The 16,287-nt window shown below is 47.0% G+C and overlaps 1 protein-coding gene across 1 annotated transcript in view; it reads left to right on the forward strand.

Annotated features, from left to right (window-relative positions):
• Positions 1-10,779: 10,779 nt before the first annotated feature.
• The window catches only part of Bach1 (BTB domain and CNC homolog 1), a 34,140-nt gene continuing 28,632 nt past the window's right edge, over positions 10,780-16,287 (forward strand). The window contains exon 1 of the mRNA XM_021209377.2: positions 10,780-10,885. The gene's annotated coding sequence lies outside the window, so the exon portion shown is untranslated. The remainder of the gene's footprint in view (positions 10,886-16,287) is intronic.

Here is a 16,287-nt window from a genome sequence, read left to right on the forward strand (position 1 = left end):
CCCTCTCCCTCTCCCTCTCCTCTTCTCTACCCTTCTACCCACTTCGCCGCTCCCCCATTCCCGCCGCATAATAAACCTCTCCCTTGGCTCGGTCTGCTGCTTGGTTTATCTGCTCAAAATATAAAATTTACCATCTAGTGTCATGCCCAATGCTGGCCCATAACATGTCCCTAAGGTCTTATTTAGCCAATAGGCCATTTTCTGGAGTTCTAATGAATTTAACTTGATGGTTTTAGAACCAATATAAAGATGTTCCTTGGACTCATGTAAACGTTTCAGATTTCTGGTATATGAAGATATCTCCTTTAACTACATGAAATTTAATGTCTCATCCTTATGTGGGATTTAACATGCATCACATAGAGCTAAAATCCATGAGTTTGTTTTGAAGGATTGTAACTTCCCCTTTCCCCTCCCCGGCAGCTGTCCCATGTCTCAAAAGAGTCACTTCCTGAAACTTAACAGCGTTTTTACTGACATCTCTGCATTCTTCTTCGTGATCTACTTTTACCCAAGAGGAAGTAGCAATCTGGAAGGCAATAGTAACTGTCTCCACAGTTTCACAGTGGACTCCCCTTGCCAGTCCCTCTCTTTCTGTCATTGTAACACTGCTGTTCTCCACTGATCCCTGGCCAGCTTCCAGATCACAATTGCAGGCTGAGTGACTCCAGCATTTACATCGCCATACACAATGCCACACACTGCAGTGACACCACAGTGGCTCAAACATCTATTTCTCCCCGTCACAGAGGATGGAATTCTAAGGGAAGGGTTAATCGCGGCTGGTTCTAGTGAGGGTTCTTCCTTCTCTGCCTTCCTGTGGTGGAAAGAGTGAGGGTGTTCCCCAGGAATGCGTTACAAAGGCACTAACCTAGTCACAAGTGGTGTCCTTATTGCCTACTAACCTCCCGAGTATTCCTCGTGCTTCTGTCATCATCAGGTGGGGGTAGAACTCATAAACAAATCTGGCTGTGCTAAAAACTCCATCTGCTCCATTATTTTCCTAGTAGTCCTTGTGCCCCATTCATCCCAGAATGTATCAGAATACGGGAGACTTGAGATTAAGCCGTGAGATTATAGGACCTACAGGCCAACACACTATCTGGTCATAACAGAAACTTGGGTGTGGAAGCGCAGAAGGGTGGGGATTTCTTTCCTTGAATAAGAGCAAACTCTGAAACCACGATGAGGCTCAAGGCAGAGGACCTGACCTGCGACTACAAGTCCTGTCCTGCTGGCCTAAGACTGTGAGTTTTAAACTCCTGACTGGAACAGCTCCTCCTCCTGCTCTGTCATTGGGGGAGTGAAAGCCAGTGGTAAAATTGGGTGACAGCTGGTTTGGTCTTTTGGTTTCAGAAAAGTGAGAGTTTTCCTGGTGAACAGACCTCAGTGTGTGATGAAGGAGTCTGGGAACGAACGTGTTAAGTGGGTATATGGCACGTTTAGCCAGAATTCTGTTTTTTTTTTTTTTTTAATTTTAATTTTTATTTATATTTATTTATTTATTGGTTTTTCGAGACAGGGTTTCTCTGTGTAGCCCTGACTGTCCTGGAACTCACTTTGTAGACCAGGCTGGCCTCGAACTCGAGAAACTGTTATTAAATAGGCACCTAGTAGTGTCTAATAGAAAGGAAGTTAGAAAAGTACTGTGACTGGAGAATGAAAGTGAGTCACAGAACACCAGAAATGAATACAGAAGGTGGCTCTGTGAAATATGGACTCCCCTGCCCAGGCCTGGTCAGGGTTTGCTCATCCATCTCACCGTGACTCTGAACTTACTGACTCTGAACCCTGACTTACAAACATCAGTGGTGATTCAGCTTTCAAAGACACAGTACATCAGAGCTGCAATGGAAGATGGGTAATTTACAATGAGACTGTTGCCAACAACAACACTGTATCAATAGCACTGTATTGTATCAAATACTGCTGTCTACCCACTCTTTTATCTGTCTCTGTAGGTAAAAGTACATGTTATATGCAAAGCCAGATGTCAGTAAAAAGAATCAAAGAGAAGCATGAGCAGAATGATTTTGTTGGCTGTCTTAGTTAGGGTTTCTACAGCTATGAAGAAACACCATAATCATGGCAACTCTTATAAAGAAAAACATTTAACTAGGCCTGGTGTACAGTTTCAGAGGTTCAGTTCATTGTCGCCATGGCAGGAAGCATGACCAGAAGCAGGTCAATGTGCAGGCAGACATGGTGTTGGAGAAGGAGGTGAGAGTTCTACATCTGGATGTGCAATTGCAGAGACAGACAGACAGACAGACAGACAGACATGCACACATAGAGAGAGGGGGAGGGAGAAGGAGAGAGAAATAGACAGACAGACAGATAGACAGAAGATAGATAGATCCTGGGGTTGTATTGAGTATTTGAAAATTCAAATCCCATCCCCAGTGACACATTTTCTCCAAGTCTCCACCACCAAGGCCACAACTCCTAAAGCCACTTCTTACGCATTCTAGTATATGAGCCTATGGGGGTGGGGACAATTCTTATTTAAACCACCACAATGACTGAGGTCCAGATGTTGCAGACCCAGGCAGTCTGGATTCCTGTCATCCCAGGGAGGAGTGTTTTGGATCACACATTATGTCTATGGCTGTACATCTTCAACTTAGGCAGTGCACAGGGTCGTTGCTTGTACCTTACACTTTTGTTTCTTGTCCTCAAGAGTTAACTTTTCTTCCCCACGGCTACGTTTCTTTTTTTTTTTTTTTTTTTTTTTTTTTTTTGGTTTTTTGAGACAGGGTTTCTCTGTATAGCCCTGGCTGTCCTGGAACTCACTTTGTAGACCAGGCTGGCCTCGAACTCAGAAATCTGCCTGCCTCTGTCTCCCAAGTGCTGGGACTAAAGGCATGCGCCACCACGCCCGGCTTACAGCTATGTTTCTTGTGTAGATACTTTAATATAGCCAGGGTACTTTCATTCTCTTCTGATCAGTCAGTAGGTGGGGAAACTGGCAAGAACCAGATGAGACCTCTCCCAGGGAAGACAGAATACAATAAGGAGGGGCATGCATCCTAATGTGGGAGATATGCAAAACAGGACATTTTGTGTCAGCACTCCTAAAGTGAGGTTGCTTTAGCTACAACTTTAGGTGAGGGTGACCCAGAAGGACCTGAGGGTTTTAAGCAAGGAATGTAGCCATAGACAACCCCTGGCGTGGCGGAGAAGCAACTCAGCCGGTAATGTCACATGCTATTATACACAGACAACTGATTGGAGAGCCCATGCCCCCTAAGGTGTGCCATTGGAAACACAGGGCAGGACAGAGGTTGGAGGGACAGAAGCTGGAGTGGCCATCTGGGCAAACCAGCCACTTCCCAGTACTTTGGTTCTCTGTGTCTCAGTGACAAAGGGATCTCCCCTCTGTCCTCAGAGATCTTATTTATAGATTTCAAATCTCAGAGGGTAATTGTTTCTTTACTGAAGGCATTTCTTACCTGTGGCATCCCAGTCCAGGAAGCAGGCCGCTGTGATAGGACTCTTCTGTGTTTGTGACTCTTCTCTAGGATTTCAGCTCCTCTCACTCACTGTCGTCACTCCATTCTAAAGTACAAGTACTCTTTTACCTGGACCACAGTCTGTAGTTTGGTTTGTCTGGTTATGTAGTTTCAGTGTCATTCCACATTGGGTACTAATGATAGATCAGTGTAATGAGCCCATCCACCTATCTTGGTGAATCAATACATTTGGGGATAACTTATAGAATCACGAGTGAGGGCTTACTTACTAGAGGGTGGAAAAAACCCAGAACAGCAGTACAACCAGAAGACATGACTGCTTCTCTACAGCTGCACCGATGGTGTCCGAGCCTTCAGTGAACGTTCTGCGCTTTACCTTAGCATCTTACAAGACCACAGGCAACGAGGGCAGAATGACACATGGCTGGCAGAAAGGTGCAAGAGCAAGTCATTGAAATCTCAGAGGAGGAACTAACGAACCCTTGGCCTTTCTTTGAGAGAACATCAGTAGGCTCTCATCTCGAGGGTCTCTCATGGGTAATCACAGGTGCTCTGATAAAGATGACTGTGGTCTGTTATGTCCCTCTGGAGGAAGTATTCCACAGCAGGGGCTCATGCAGAGGACCAAGGTTTGATGCTGGCGACTTGGCTGGGCTAAGGTGGAGAGGTGTGTTCTATGCTGACCTTTCAGTAGCAAAGTGGGTTGGTTTTATGCAGGACATTCTCCAGGAGGTCCTTTCAGGAGAAGAAAAATCATGGCCACTCCTTTAAAAGATTAGATCCAGCCTTGTTTTCCTCAGGGCAGGACCAGGTTTGAGACAAACAGGGTGGGGGTGGGGGGATGGGAGTGGGGGGAATGACAAATTCTGCCGCCATCTTTATCCTACTACAGCCTTCTGCTAGATTTTGGAACTGCAGATGTTTCCTGTCTTTGAGCCACTTTGGATGTCATTAAATCTGCTGTCTCTCTGTGTCACCTTGTTCACACCTTCAGTCCCTGTCCCAAGGAGTTGTTTTCTGCTCTAGAACCCCCTCCCCTCTCCCTTTGTCTGCTATCCATGCTTGGGGGTGGGGCAGGGTGGAATCCAGCAAGGGTGTCTCTATGTAGAGCAGACTGAATTCAAATTCATGACTTACTGTGCTGTGTGATCACCGGACTGTGCTGCTGCTCCTGGCTTCTGCCTTCTCTCTCCACTGGAGGCTACCTTCTCATCTCCTTCTTTCGATCTTTTGTTATCCGGTAAACACTGCTGCCTAGGGAGTCTTCCATTATCTTCTAATAAAGTATTCCTTTTACACACATAAGCGGGTGCGCGCGCGCGCGCGCACACACACACACACACACACACACACACACACACACACTCTCGAGCTTGAACACGCACGTAGTTCCAAATGAAGAGTAGGGGCCATGGCTTCAGTTCTTCATCACTTCTGAGAGAAGTGTTAAATAGCTGTGTTTCTGGAGATAGGAGTCTGTTTTATCTCAGCATCCCCTCCTTGAAGTTCAAAGCCTAGATTTGGTCCTCACCTATTGTTTTTACTGCTGGAATTGGTGCTCAGGCAGTGGAGGCATGACAGAGGATGTCCTGGGGCAGCGTAGGGTGTTCTTCGAAATAAGACACAGAGCTGAGTGTGAGGGAGTAGTAACTGTGACTCTGTAGCTCTCCCCTGATGTAAGGGAAAAGAGAAGGGAGGACCCAACTCTCATTTGACACATGCTATGTTTTGTCCAGATCTGGTGCACACGTTGTGACTCACAGTCACCATGTGCTGCTTCCTGGAAGGATTTGGATTTTTCATCTGGAGAGCCATGCCAGGCATTCTGTCCCTGGAAGAGAGAATGATGGTGAATAGTTCTAGATTTCTTCGAAAAATCTCTCCTTGGCGTGGCTTGGAGTTACTTAAAATGAGTTTCAGCATTAATGACTCGATCTTGGTGTTGTTTTTTTGTTTGTTTGTTTGTTTGTTTGGTTTTTTTTTGATAAAGCCCCTATCATGTCTCAAAACGAGAATAAAGGTGAGAAATGTTTGAAAACAGTATTGTTTTTTGGAAAAAAAAAAAAACATGACAACGCACATGTGCAGTGCTGTGTGAGAATGGTGGTGTGCTGACGGGAGATATGTGCACAGAAAGCTTTGCCATCACTTCCCTTCATCAAGGAGCATAAGTGATCAATAGCCTGGGATGTCCCCGCTTCACAGGTACATCTTCCTTCGGACCGGGCAAGCACAGACATGGGACAAAGAAGCACCAAGTGTAGGTCGCTGTGAGACAGCAGCATAGAATCTTTATGTTGAACACCAGGTTGATTTTCTCAGCTGATTGTCAACATCAGCTGATAATAATCAAATTTCCTTCCTACAACGGTGTGTGTGTGTGTGTGTGTGTGTGTGTGTGTGTGTGATTGTCTTAGTTAGGGTTTTACTGCTGTGAACAGACACCGTGACCAAGGCAATCCTCACAAAGACAACGTTTAATGGGGACTGGCTTACAGGTTCAGAGGTTCAGTCCTTTATCATCAAGGTGGGTGCATGACAGTGTTCAGGCAGGCATGGTGCAGGCAGAGCTGAGAGTTCTACGTCTTCATCTGAAGGCTGCTGGGAGAAGACTGACTTCCAGGCAGGTAGGGTGAGGGTTTTAAGCCCACTCCCACAGTGACACACCTACTCTAGTAAGGTCACACCTATGGGGGTCCAGGTCAACCTTATATGTAATCCTCAACCTTACGTTGTTTTTGAGACAGGTCTCTCACTGAACCTGGAACATATTGACTTGGCTAGGCTGGCTGGCTACTGAGCTCCTGGGGTCCCCATTTCTGTTTTCCCAGTGCTGGGATTACGGGTGTGTACTGGATTTGAAATCAAGTCTTCTCGCCTGCAGGGCAAACCCTTTAATGTCGGAGCAATCTTCCCAGTGGTCCCCCCAGACGCTTAACGATTTTTTCCCCCTCTTAAAAATCTCATGAGAAAAGACAATTTTGAATAATTCTTTTTTCAATTCATATTTTAAGGAAGGAGTAGTATGAAAGATCTCAAGGAGATCCTTAAAAGCTGACAGATGAATCACTCTTAGAAGAGCATAGGAAACTGTGCACTTCAATTTGTAAACACGTTCAGCCGGGGACTGGGTGGGGCGGGAAGGGAGAAAAAGTGGAGCACAGTGAATCTGTAATAGAGGAAAATGCCCAAGTTTTGTTGGCTTAGCAGCTAATATGCTATGCTAATTCAGGAAGTCCATATAGCCATTTTTGAATATGCTGATAGTCAGCCAGTAAGAGAAAGATGCATTCTCTCTCTCTCTCCCTCTCTCTCTCATTTAAGTGGTTTTGGTTCAAGGCAAGGATACTGAAAATTACGGTCCTTTCCTTCATCCATCCTACACGCATCCCCTTTCTATCTTTTCAACTTCATCAGATGTGTGTTATTTAAATTAATGCTAAAGTTGAAAGGATAGAAAGGGGATGCCTAGGGATGAAATCTAGCTCCAGGCACACTGTATTATCCTTCCCATTGACTTGTTTTGTTTAATTATTGATTATCGTTCCCCCCCCCCCTCCCGTTAGGTGGCAAGCTTCAAGTTCTAACTTAGGAATTTCAATGTTAACAATACTGATCTTCAAGCTGTGCTCAGTCTGGTGGAATCAGAGTCTCAGGCAGGCAGGTCCAGAAGTCTGCATTTTAATGTCCTGTAGATGCTCTCACTCGCTGACATTTGAGTTGCTCCTCACAGTCCTGACAGTCTCAAATCTTGGGATGTCTTTGTAGGGAAGTTGCATATGGCCAATCAGAATCGAGGCCATTCTGATCATGTGAGAAAAAGTGTTGAAATTGTGGTCTAGAGGAGAGAAGAAAGTGCATACCCACCCGCCAGAGAAAGACTGTGCAGTTGTTCTGTGTGGTCCAGAGAATCATCTACAATAGCCATATTTTTAGTGTTGAATGAGTGAATTTGTTCAGTAAACAGAAACCAAAGTAAAGTAATAAACAGAAAGGGGTAAATCATAAACTTGGGTACTCAACACATCCAGCAGATAAAGTCTGGGAAGGATCATCAAGGCAGATGGCTGGAATTCCCCATGGAGGGTCCCAGGCCGAGTGTCCCCTCAAGTGAGGCTACAAGTAAAAGGACATTTTAGAGACGATGTAATCAAATAATGGCTCTTACAACATCAAGTAGAACCTGGCCAGGAAATTTGGAGCAGTCAGCTGGAGTTCCCAGTTAACCCTTCTCCCTGTGATTGAGACGAATAGCTCAACTTCTGGTTTCTCTTTCCCGCTGTAGAGCTCTGAATAGCACGAGGTAAGCAATGGTAACCCCTATTGGAAATGGCTCACTTCTTAGCTCTTCTCATGGGTCCAGTGCATTTACTTTTTGGTCTGTGTACTGGCTGGTTTTGTGTGTCAGCTTGGCACAAGCTGGAGTTATCACAGAGAAAGGAGCCTCCCTTGAGGAAATGCCTCCATGAGATCCAGCCATAAGGTATTTTCTCAATTAGTGATCAAAGGTGGGAAGGCCCATTGTGGGTGGTGCCATCCCTGGGCTGGTAGTCTTGGGTTCTATAAGAAATCAAGCTGAACCTGCCAAGGGAAGCAAGCCAGTAAGCAGCTCCCCTCCATGGCCTCTGCATCAGCTCCTGCCTCCAGGTTCCTGCCCTGTGTGAGTTCCTGCCCTGGTTCCTTTTAGTGATGAGCAGCAATGTGGAAATGTAAGCAGAATAAACTCTTTCCTCTACAACGTGCTTTTTTTTTTTTTTTTTTTTTTTTTTTTTTGGTTTTTCGAGACAGGGTTTCTCTGTATAGCCCTGGCTGTCCTGGAACTCATTCTGTAGACCAGGCTGGCCTCAAACTCAGAAATCTGCCTGCTTCTGCCTCCCAAGTGCTGGAATTAAAGGCGTGCGCCACCGTGCTCAGCTTTTTTTATACTTTAATACTTTTTTTTTTCTTGGCTATTTTCTTTATTTACATTTCAAATGTTTTCCCCTTTCCAGGACTCCACTTTGGACCCCCCTATCCCATCCCTCCTCCCCCTGCCTCTGTGAGGGTGCTCCCCCACTTACCCACTCCCATCCTCTGCCCTGGCATTCCCCTACACTAGGGCATTGAACACCCTCAGGCTTGTGGACATTTCCTCCCACTGATGTCCAATAAGGCCATCTTATGCCACATATGTGGCCAGCACCATGGGTCTCTCCATGTATATTTTTTGGTTGGTGGTTCTGTCCCTGGGAGCTCCAGGGGGTCTGGCCTGTCATCAGTGTTGCTCCCTTCATGGCTCAGAGGCTAAGAACACTGACTGCTCTTCTAGAGGTCCTGAGTTCAATTCCCAGCAATCACATGGTGGCTCACAACTATGTGCAATGTAATCTGATGCCCTCTGAAGGTGTGTCTGAAGACAGTGACAGTGTACTCACATGCATTAAATAAATAAGTAAATAAATACATTTTTAAAAAACGCTACAACTTGCTTCTTGGTCCTGATGTTTTATTGCTGCAATAGAAACTCTAACTAAGGCAGACTGCTTGGTTGTCTTCTCATCTTGTCACAGAGTTGGGGTGGGCTAAGTGTTCTTGAGGACAAGTCAAGAGAAACGTGCTTAGAGGGAGGTTCTCTGTGAGCTTATACATATAGCATGAGGCTATTTATCGAAAGAACGTACATGAGAGGTGTGGGAAGAAGGCAGACTATACCTTGGATCAGAATGGAAGGAGAGTGAATGACACTTAGGACTCTCGAATGTCTGTCAGAGCCACCACCAACCCGCACAGTGTATCCCTAAGTGTCTCCCCTCATTTCTTACTGAATACCTACACAATGATCTCAGGATCCTGAACATGCCGCCTGCCTCCACGTCTGGATCCCCTCACAGCCTGGTGGACCACACTCCTTTCAGCCACGCCCTGGTTTTAGCTCTGTTGCTGTCCCTGTCTCACGAAGCTATCAGGTCACCACTTACATGGCCACCCCACAGCACTTAGGCCTTATTCTCACCAGTTTCGGAGGTAACTGAATGTCCTTAAGTCGCAGCAGCTTATGCACTGTACAGATGTAGTCATGTCAATGATATCACTGTTTGGAGGCAACCCCTCTCCTGGAACCCCTGGGTTGTCTGTGTGTTTAAGAAGCACATACATTTTGGGGCTACCCATTTTTCTACAACTTTCCACTGGAACTCAAAACTCAAAGCCAGCAACACTATTTCTTCCCACAAGTCCTCCCAGGGCTACCGGCCTCAGGGGCAGTAATTCCTTCCTCATTTCTAATCAGGTTGGCCAGCCCAGTTCTCTCTTTCTCCAGACTGATAAGCCCTGCCGCGAGTGTGTGCAGCTTTGCAGAAAGACACTGCCTTGAACAACAGCGAACATAATAAAAAACACAAACGAACAATTGGCTAAACACCCAAATAAGCAGCTGAGGATGAAAGCGTGACCAGGACTCGAGGGAAAACGGCTGACATAGCCAGACACGGATGCATCCATGTTTCCTGGTAGCACAGCATAGAGGGACAACAGTAGGCTGCCAGACAGTACAGTATTCCGGACGTGAAGCCCAGTCCAATGTGTTTGCCCGTTGGTGAATGCAGGCAGAAAAGAGTGCAGATTATTCAGGCAAGTATGAAAGGCGCAGGAATAACTCTCAAAGCAGTGTTGGCTGAGCACAAACAGTAAAGGATTTGATCGGGGAAGCATGCATATTAATGGGTTATAATGAGCAAAGCACTCTCCAGGTTACATGCCTTGTGGTTTTCGAGGAAGGGCCTCATCGGACACAAACAACTCGAAGGGAAGTTAGTGATCATTCAGAGGGGCAGCAGCCTCCTCCTCTCAGAATCTGCTCCTAAAAGTCCTGCTGAGCTTCAGACAGATGTCGACACACCCTTTTCAGCAGCCCAGGAGCCTCCGAGGCCTCTGGGGGCGTGGGGCAGAAGACCTTATCTAACCTGGTGTGTGTGTGGTGGGAACAAAAAACCCTGGGGGCGTGGAGGCGTCATCCTTTTTATTTTTCCTGCCTTCAGCAGGTGAGGAGGAGGTGGTCTTCCGTGACGTGTAACCTTGCCACCAAAGGCAGAAGTAGGGCGACGCGGTTGGAGGCCTGGCGCTCAGCAATAAGCTCCACAAGGCTACACGGAGCTTGCAGGAGGCGAAGTAGAGAGGCGCTTACTAGCGGAGGGCGGGGCCTGGAACGGGGCGTGGCTCCAGGCGGGGCGTGGCCTGGAGCTCGGGGGTTTCAGCTACGGGGCGGGGCCCGGGGCGGAGCCGGGGGCGGAGCTTTAGCGCCCGGAGGCGCTGGCGGCGGTGGCGGAGAGGAACGGAGCGCAGGGGAGGAGACGGGCGGCTATCCGCGCGGAGGGAGTGAGTCACCTGACCGCCGCTTACCGCCTGCAGTCGGGCCGCGCCGCGCCTCGGCTCCGGTGAGTGGCTCGGGCGGTGCGCGCTGCTGTCCTTCCGTCCTTCCCGGGGGTCACCGGGGCTGGTGGCGGGCGGCCGCGCGGGCCCAGAAGGGGCGGCGGGCTGCGCGCTGTTTACGCGCTGCGCGGACTCTCCGGGCCGGCCGTGCTGGCGCCGCCCTCCACGGCGCTTCGCCGCGGGCCGCGTCCCGCTCCGCCTGCTGCGGGGGCAAGGCCGAGCCGGCCGGGGTTTGGGGACCACCGGGCGGTCCGCGCTTCCCTTTGTTGTTGCTTGGCGCACGTTTGTAATGTAGACTCGCATAGCAGAGGCAGAGTGGGTCTCGATGTTAACGACACCAGCTTTTGTGTTCGTGTCCGGTAGGGCCAGGGCTAGCGCGTTCTCGATCTTCTCCGGTACTTTGGTGTCATTTAGTGGAATTGCGCCGGTGGCTTTTATGTAGTGAGCTCTCTACGTTCAGCGTGCGCTGAGTCAAGGCAGACGTAGTAGTAATTCTGAAAGAACGCGTGTGGGAAAATCCAGCTCCCGAGACAGGCTTGGAAGAACAAAGACTGTTTTTTTTTTTTTTTTTCCAGGATGCTGTTCTTTTTTTGAGAATTGTAGAGTTGTGACTGCTCGCCTTGGAGGACGATGCCCCTGCTGGGTCTTTGTTTAAGTATTGGAGCACTCTCAGCCCACTGGGTTTGCAGGGAAGGCAGTTAAGAAAGATTAAAGGATGACCACCTTAGATTTTTGTTCGTGGCCGAGCCTTTGAGCTCTACAAATATTCAGAGAAATGGGAAGAGGTATGGGTTGGCCTATTCTTCCTGCTCTTGTGGTAGTGGTGCAAGCTCTGGGCTGGGCTTGAAGGCGCTTGCCACTTCTGGCTTTGGACGTCGTAAGGGAGTCTAGGGGGGAAAAGGCTCCTGGTGAGTCATCTTGGAGTTGGGTAGCTTTGGAGGAGTGATGCCTCTTGTTGTTTAACCGTCGGATCTGTCAAGTGGCTTCCCTTTGTTCGCTAGGTTGGTTGGATAACAAGGTAGGGTGACTCTTTAAAAGAGTTTGTGTTGCTGAGTCATTCACCCCAGACTGAGAGGTAATTAGGAACAGCTGGTGCAGATATGCGCATCACATGCCTCCACTATAAAAGGCTGAGCTGCACACGCGAGGGGTTGCTTCGGGAGGCCGGAGGGGGTCCAGCTGCGGGCTGTGTGTGTTTTGATCCAGGTAATCAGTGGATGACGTAGGAGAGCATGTTTAAGACGTGGCCTAGGAGCACCGAGGTGGTGTTTAAACAGCCTCGTGGCCTACTGCAGGAGACTCAATTTGTGCTGGAGGAAGCTGGATCTTTGAGATTTCCGATAGAAGTAAGGCAGTCAGCAATTGTAACACAGTAGTGTAACATTTCTTTCCCTTACTGTCCTCGCTTTGCCTTTAGTATTTTGATGCAGAGTGGTGGATACATGCTTAAGTTATTCTTTATAAAAGTTTGTATTTTTTATGAGGCCACAAAGGGGATTTCCTTTTAGGGTTTTTAGGTTTTCCTGCATAACTAGTTTCTGGGGTCAGAGGGGTGGTAAAGAATAGAGTCAGCTGGTCGTCTTGGGTCAAGGCCAAGAAGAGGGGTCTATGGATGTGTCTGTCTCTCTTGATTTTATGGATCGTGTGTAATTTCTTTTTGAAAAAAGAAAGTGAACACACACACACACCAGCCCTCTGCGCACTGTTTGGGAAAGGAAATGTGTGTGATGAGGAGGAGAACTGACTTCTTCCCTTTGACCAAAAGAATGATGATTTTTTTTTTTTAACCATTTATTGATTTATTTTATTGTTTTGTGTATGTATTTGTGCAGAGCTCAGAGGACAGTTTATATTTGTGGTTCTCTCCGTTAATCCTGTGGTTCTGGGTCTGGACCGCAGGTCATCAAGTGCCTTTACCCGCTCAACGGTTGCATGGGCCCCAAGAAACGATACCAAATTATTATTGATGGGCGTTCCTTCAAAACATCTATTCAGCCGGGTGTGGTGGCGCACGTCTTTAATCCCAGCGCTTGGGAGAGGCAGAGGCAGGCGGATTTCTGAGTTCAAGGCCAGCCTGGTCTACAGAGTGAGTTCCAGGACAGCCAGGGCTACACAGAGAAACCCTGTCTGGGGTGGGGGTGGGGAAACCAAACCAAACCGAACATCTGTAGCAGGGGAGCAGTTGGTATGCTGCTTTAGATTTAGGGGTTGTCAATCATGTCTCTTTCAGATGTGAGGAGGTTTCAGGTAGTGTACAGGATGACTGATCTAACATGAACATATCCACAGCAAGAAGTTAGGAAGCAGAGTGACATCAATATTTGCATATTAGATAATATGGTTATGTACACTTTATCCTTTTTTCTGTTGAGGAATATAAAATTTACTTTCCACTGCTATTACCATCATTCCAAGTCTGCAACAGATTTCTTTGTGTGTGTGTATTTTTAATTTCTGATCTTTTCCTGAGAGCTGTAGTTATTTCAAAATATTCTTAGTATTTGATTTTCACTTCATATGTAGTTTTTATATTGTAAAAACTAAAAGATGTAAATTTCTTTCTACATTCTTAAAGTTAGTGATAGAAATTAAAAAAAATAGTTAAATTTTGATATTATTTTATTGGATTTGTAGGCAACCCCCCAAGGGTGGTTGGTTGAATGTGTGTAGTGATTAGAAGGTTTGATAATTTACACATTTGGAATGTAATATTCATAACAAAATCTTTAAAATTTAAGGTAAAATTCTCTTACCCTTTGGAAGGTTGTGGCTTCCCCTTTTTTATATCCTTGTGACTATTATTATTAAAACTGCATTTAGATAATCCTTGGGAAGTGGAATTCCTCAGACTGTCAACCTCTTCTTTCTCTCTCTCTCTCTCTCTCTCTCTCTCTCTCTCTCTCTCTCTCTNTNTGTGTGTGTGTGTGTGTGTGTGTGTGTGTGTGTGTGTGTAGGTTTGAGGACACCCTGTGGGAATAGGTTCTCTCCCTCTACCACACATGGGTCTGGGCACTAAACTGCAGCCTTAGACCTGGCAGCAGGCACCCTTACCTACTGAACCATCTCACTGGGCCAGGAGGCACGGCTACTATTTGGTTCCACATCAGGGCCTGTCGGTTTGTACCTCTGTACTGTGGTGGTTGGCAACTCTCATAAGAACAGCTGCAAAACTTGTTGAGATGACCAAGTGTCATAAGACTCTTCAGCGAAGCTTGCTGTCGGTGGCTGAGGGTTTTAGCAGTCCCCTCCCTTCATTTTTCTAACGTTCTATTCGTGGGATAATTGTTTGAACCCTGGACCGAGAGTCTCTTGAGCCTGCAACATGAAGGGATTATTTTAGGAGGTGGGGTGGATTAAGACACACGGGGAATTTAAGTACTGTATGCTAAAGCAGACACTGCAGAGAGAAACATTTCAAACTGCAGGTAAAATACCAGTTTACATCACTGCTAATCCCTGGCTTAGTAGTAGTACATGGCGTTGTCATCTAAAGTCGGGGTCCCTGGGGAGCCATATGCTTTGAGTGGGAGATATAGAACTGAATTGCTAAAGATCATGTTGCGGCAAATTCATCATCTTTAGGCCTTGGGGTCAGCTTGTAACTTGTGTCTTGCTGTTTCTGATGATGATGATGGTGATGATGGTAATGGTGGTGGACTCTATCATAGATTGTTGTGACGATGATGAAGTGTGTGTTACTGTGAATCAAGAGGTCAGGACATACATTGTTAGGTGCTATTTTCTGGTGTCCAGAGAGAAGCGAATTAGATGCTTTCTTAGGTCCTTCTGGGAGCTGAGCTAGCGGCCACTGTCACAGGTGAGCTGGAGGCGTGCCATAGGGCAGGTGTTGCCACTAGAAATACAACTCCAGTGGATGCTGATGCTAAGTTGGTAGCAAGGTTTCCGGTTGGTGCTTATGGGTTCTCAGCCTTGGCAGAGCTGTGGAGCACCCCGTTCTGCCGTGCTAGTTAAATGTAACTGGTTTTTGAAGACATAAAAAGTACTTTATTTTCTGTCTGGATTCTGCTTGAATCATAGTTGAGGATTCTCTCCCATCAGATTTAGCAGCCACTGGATCTGGCCACACCCTCCTTGCTGATTAGTGCTAGAATGGAACTGGCCTCTCAGTTCTACTTCCTGGATTCCGTCCAGTTTTTGGGACGCGTGGATAGTACACATTTGCCCTCCAGCTGCAGCCTGTGTGCCCTGTGTGTCCTTTAGATCACAAGCCTGTAGAGGAGCTGTCTGTGATAGGGACCCAAAGACAGGGGTGCATTAGCTCTGATGGTTCCTACTGCACATCAAACACTTGGGTTCTCTCAGTTCAACCCCTATGAGTGAGTTCCTGCTGGCGAGATTTGTCTGCCCTCCCCCAACCCCGCCACCTCAGTGCGCCCTGACTGTGTTTGCATACTAACCTGTCTACTGATTGCACAGAGATCCAGCACGGGCTAGTTCTGGTCCTCTGGGCTTTGAAAGTTGGCTGTTTTTAGCAGTTTAGTGGAGACAGTGTTACGTGTCCTTCTCGACTGTATACCGAGCTGACACACGTGGAGGTTTTGAGTTTCTGTTTTCATACTTCATGATATTGAGGAAGTGTCTGAGATGGACTCAGTCTTCCAGATCTTCTCTTGAGATAGAGAAGAAGCTGACCTAGAGATTCACTTTTTACCTGAAGTGGGTGTGGAGTGGATCGAGCAAAGAGTTTGGGCTGTGGAGCTGTTCCCCATCTTGTCTACCTAACGATTTCTTATCTTCACATCATGCTCAGAGCAGACCTTTCTTCCTTCCACTTAGGACCTCAGAGTTCATTAAAAACTGCCCCAAGGCAAACCTGGGGAACAAAGAAACAGGGGCTGTCAAAGTCCTTCCTGGGTGGTTAACTAACTGCTGTTAGGGCTCCTGGACTGCCCTGAAGCCGGCCAGCTGCAGGTTGCCTTCTCTGTACTGGGAGACTTTGGAAATGCTCACCACAACACACTGAAGTTGTGTGCAAGTTATATTCTGTTAAAAGGAAGTTTAAATGCATTTTCTCAAAGCCCTAGGATATTCTTTGTTCAAAAGAATACTTTTGTAATAAAATCATTACTACTGGTTTCTGCCTGTCTTAGTCAGTGTTCTGTTGCTGTGAAGAGACCCCACTGCCACACTGCTCTGATAAAAGAAAGCGCTTATCTGAGGCTTGCTTAGTTTCGTAAGTCTATTCCCTTTTCATCATGACAGGGAGCATGGGACACACATGGTGCTGGAGAAGCAGGTGAGAGCTCTTCATCTGTATGCACAGGCAGCAGGGAGAGAGAGACACTGGGACTGGCTTTGGCCTTTGAAACTCCAAGGCTCATCTCAGTGACACACCTTCCTCCAAGGTCACGCCTCCTAATGCCAGTCAAGCCCCGCCGTTCCCTAA

Source organism: Mus pahari, chromosome 12 (genome assembly GCF_900095145.1).
Source record: "Mus pahari chromosome 12, PAHARI_EIJ_v1.1, whole genome shotgun sequence".
NCBI classification, from domain to species: Eukaryota; Metazoa; Chordata; class Mammalia; order Rodentia; family Muridae; genus Mus; species Mus pahari.